The sequence below is a fragment of the Papio anubis genome, chromosome 17 (assembly GCF_008728515.1).
Source record: "Papio anubis isolate 15944 chromosome 17, Panubis1.0, whole genome shotgun sequence".
Taxonomy (NCBI): Eukaryota; Metazoa; Chordata; class Mammalia; order Primates; family Cercopithecidae; genus Papio; species Papio anubis.
The window spans coordinates 41,895,426-41,900,045 of NC_044992.1; the positions used below are offsets into that span (position 1 = coordinate 41,895,426).

General features: G+C 50.3%; 1 pseudogene; it reads left to right on the top strand.

Annotated features, from left to right (window-relative positions):
- Positions 1-530: 530 nt before the first annotated feature.
- On the top strand, positions 531-1,952 carry LOC110741607 (annotated as a pseudogene).
- Positions 1,953-4,620: the final 2,668 nt, after the last annotated feature.

Here is a 4,620-nt window from a genome sequence, read left to right on the forward strand (position 1 = left end):
CACCGTGTTCCTCTCACAAGATATGCTCAAGACCTAACCCCTAGTATCTCCGAATGTGACATATTTGAAAATAGAATTGTTGCAGATGTCATTAGCAAAGGTGAGGTCATACTGGAATGTAGGGTGGGCTCTTAATCCGATAGGACTGGTGTCCTTATGAAAGAAGAGAAGAGACACAGAGAGACAGACATACACTCCTGCTCTGTGGGAAAGAAAGAAGAGGCGGAGACTGCGGGGAAGCAGCCGCAAGCCTGGGCCTGCCAGGAGGACTGGCAACCACCGGCAGCCAGAAAGAGGCACCACGTCTTCCCCTCCAGGCTCGGAGGGAGCAGGCCTGTCCACACCTGAATTCCAGACTCCTGGCCTCCAGAACTGTGAGACAATCCACTTCTGTTGTTTGCAGCTGCCTAGTGTGTGGTACTTAGTTACAGCAGCTCTAGAAACGCATACACAGGGCCTCAGACGGGGAGGCCTCGGATTAGGGGGAAATGCCTCTGACTCCCTACGGTGATGTTAGAGACCCAGTCATATTCGTTCCTGTCCCCAGCCTTGCTTGTGAGGCCAAGAAAAGCAAAGGCTGAGTGATGACAGTGCCGGGCAGAGGGAAGCCCAGCTGACATCAGGCCTGCTGCTCTCTCCTGATCCAGGGGTAGAAGGAAACAGACCGTGGGCTGCTGGACGAGGCGTCTCCTCACTCCTGGGTCCACCACTCCACTCCGGCCTCTCAGGGCTGCCCGACAGCTTGAGCGTCGGCTGCAACCAGGCCTGAGCTCACCCCTGTCTCTGCCATGTCCTGAGCAAGGCCCTGCCTCGTTCCCTGCCTTGGGTTCTCCTCAGCCCTGAGGCTCCCACAGCCATGCCACCTGCTGAGCCCAGACATCCCCTCCTCCCTGAACCCTCCCCTGACCCCTTCCTGAGGTGCCTTCTGTGTTGCTGGGGATGCCTTGGGATGGCTGAAGAGGCCCCGTGCTGAACGCTAAGGGAACAGGACAGTCAGACACACCTGCCTTCAAATTCAGGCGTCACGCTTGTAGCTGTGTGACTCCAGGCAAGTTCTACATGGCATCTATTTCCTCCTTTGTAAGGTACGGATCCCAGCAGGGTTGTGGGAGGCAGCTAGTCAAGGTTGTAAGAGACCCTATAAGGCCGAGGCTCTTTCCCTGGACCCCATGGGCCGGCCTCAGGAGGCCCATGAAATTCCCGAGGCTGGGAGTGAAATAGCGCGTCCAGCTGCCTACATTGCTCTCAGGTAGGGGACTTAGCTCTTGCCTTGTTCTCAGAGGGGTTCATGACTCCAAGAAGTTAAGACCCCCATGTAAATCTCCCAGCCCAGAGCCCCCAAACACCACTCCACTTTGGACTGAGCGTGTCTCCTGAGTCCTGCCCCTTGCATCTTGCCGTGAGCTGCATCTGCCACGTGGTGTGGTGGCCTGTCCCAAGAAGGAAAGGGGCCCTCGCAAGGCCAGCCTCAGACCCAGTGCCTGACCCAGGGCTCCTTTGCAAAACAAGTTCTTAATACTGCGCCTTCCCGAGGGGCCCTGAGGCCCAGCTTGCCAAGCGCCCACAACGCACCTCCGGCCAAGGTTTCAACAGATCTCACGAGCAACCCCGGCCCAATGGAACACACCATGGAAACCGTGTTGTTTACGTTTCACAGATTTGCTGGGGATAAAGGCTACTTAATGAAGGAGGGCCTGAAAGTACTCATGGGAAAGGAGTTCCCTGGATCTTTGGAGAACCAAAAAGCCCCTCTGGCTGCGGACATAACAATGAAGGACGCGGACCAGCGCCAAGACAGCACACTGAACTTCCAGAACTTGTTTTCACTCCCTGCGGGGCTCACCGCTGTGGACAACAACTATTTTGTAGTACCTATGAAGCAGAAGGGGACGAAGCAGGCAGAACTAAGCAATTACTCGGCCCGTGAGAGTTCTCCCAAAGAGTCGCTATAGGAACCTGCCCGCAGCTTCCCCCGTAGAAGGCTTTCATGAGCAGACAGGGCCAAGAAAACAGACACATCAAATCCAAATCTCATCTAACAAGCAAAGAAAGGAAGTTAATTAAATAATAGGCTTTTGATCTTTGGATTGTTTGCATCCTCTTGGCCTCAATAGACACATCCTTTTTAGTTTGGGAAAAATATATATATATACTTTTAAAATTATTTTTTAAGCCTTTGCCTTGGTACATATATGTTTTATATTTTATATATAATTTTTATATATATACACATATATACACATATATATTTTATATATTTTATATATATACACATACATGCATATATATATATATATATATATGTAGTGTTTGGTTGGGCTCAGTGGCTCACGCGTGTAACCCTAGCACCTGGGCAGGCTGAGGTGGGTGGATCTTGAGCCCACGAGTTTGAGACCAACCTGGGCAACATAGTGAGACTTCATGTCTACCAAAAAAAAAAAAAACCCAGCCAGGTGTGGTGGCGTGCACGCCTGTAGTATCAGCTACTCAGGAGGCTGAGGTGGGAGAATTGCCTGAACCTAGGAAGTTGAGGCTGCAGTGAGCTATGAACACCCCACTGCACTCCAGCCTGGGTGACAGAGTAAGACCCTGTCTCAAAAAAAAAAAAAAGGTACATGTATGTATGTATGTATACATATGTATCTAGAGTTTCTTCTCACTATGGTTTGAATGTGTACCCCCAAAAGCATGTGTTGGAAACTTAATCCCCAATGCAACAGTGTTGAGAGGTAGGGCCTAATGAGAGGTGATTATTCCATGAGGTTCTGCCCTCAAGAAAGGGCTAATGCTGTTATCTCAGTGGGAGTGGGTTCCTTACAACAGGATGAATTCGGCCCCTTTCTCTCTCTCTGTCTCTACCTCTCTCACCCTCGCACTGTCAGATGATGTGGCAAGAAGGCCCTCACCAGATGCTGGCCCGTCAATATTAGACTTCCCAGCTTCCAGAACTGTAAGAAATAAATCCCTGTTCCTCATAATTACCCGGTCTCAGGTACTCTATTATTGTAGCATAAGACAAACTAAGACACTTCTCTCTCCACCACAGTCCATTGTTTTTTTGGTTTTTTTTGAGATGGAGTCTCGCTCTATCACCCAGGCTGCAGTGCAATGGCACGGTCTCAGTTCACTGAAACCTCCGCCTCCCAGGTTCAAGTGATTCTCCTGCCATAGCCTCTGGAGTAAACTGGGATTACAGGCGCCCGCCACCATGCCTGGTTAATTTTTGCATTTTTAGTAGAGACGGGGTTTCACCATGTTGGTCAGGCTGGTCTCGAACTGCTGACCTTATGATCTGCCCACCTTGGCCTCCTGAAGCACTGGGATTATAGGCATGAGCCACTGCACCTGGCCCGTTCCTTTTTTTTTGAGACGGAGTGTCACTCTGTCACCCAGGCTGAAATGTAGTGGTGTGATCTCAGCTCACTGCAACCTGCGCCTCCCAGGTTCAAGCAATTCTCCTGCCTCAGCCTCCCAAGTAGCTGGAATTACAGGCACACACCATGACTCCAGTCTAGTTTTTGTATTTTCAGTAGAGATGGGGTTTCACCATGTTGGCCAGGCTGGTCTCGAACTCTTGACCTCAAGTTATCCGCCTGCCTCGGCCTCCTAAAGTGCTGAGATTACAGACGTGAGCCATCGTGCCTGGCCACCATGTTCCTTTTCTTCCAGAAGTTCACTCTGCCCTCATCCTCCGCTTGCTTCCTTCTCGGTCTCCTTTGTGCCACCTCCCTGTCACCCACTCTTTAATGAGGTGTCCCCAGGGTCCTGCCTCAGTTCTCTTCCTGCCTCTCCCTGCTCTGGCTGCTCTGCTCCCATGTCTTCAACTCTAGTTAAGGTGACACCAGCTGCTATTACAGGCAAACAGCAAGGTTTCTGTGGCTTAATGTAATAGAAGTGTACTTCTTCATATGAAATCCAATTGGCTTGAATTCCATAAAGTCACAAATGTTTATTTATTTATTTATTTATTTATTTATTTATTTATTTATTTTTTGAGACAGAGTCTTGCTCTGTCACCCAGACTGGAGTGCAGTGGTGCACTCACTGCTGACTACAGCCTCAACCCCCTGGACTCAAGCAGTCCTCCCACCTCAGCCTCCCAAGTAGCTGGGACTACAGATGTGAGCCACAGTGCCTGGCTAGTTTTTTATTTTTTTATTTATTTATTTTTTTTTGAGGTGGAGTCTCATTCTGTTGCCCGGGCTGGAGTGCAATGGCACGATCTCGGCTCACTGCAACCTCTGCCTCCTGGGTTCAAGCGATTCTCCTGCCTCAGCGTCCCGAGTAGCTGGGATTACAGGCGCCTTCCACTATGCCTGGCTAATTTTTTTGTATTTTTTAGTAGAGACGAGGTTCCACTATGTTGGCCAGGCTGGTCTCGAACTCCTGACCTTGTGATCTGCCTGCCTCAGCCTCCCAAAGTGCTGGGATTACAGGTGTGAGCCACCACACCTGGACCAGCTTTTTAATTTTTTGTAGAGATGATGTCTCGCTAGGTTGCTCAGGCTGGTCTCAAACTCCTGGGTTCAAGTGATCCTCCTGCTTCAGCCTCCCACAGTGCTGGGATTACCAGTGTAAGCCACCATGCCCGGCCCCCTGCCATCTTTGACACATGGCTTC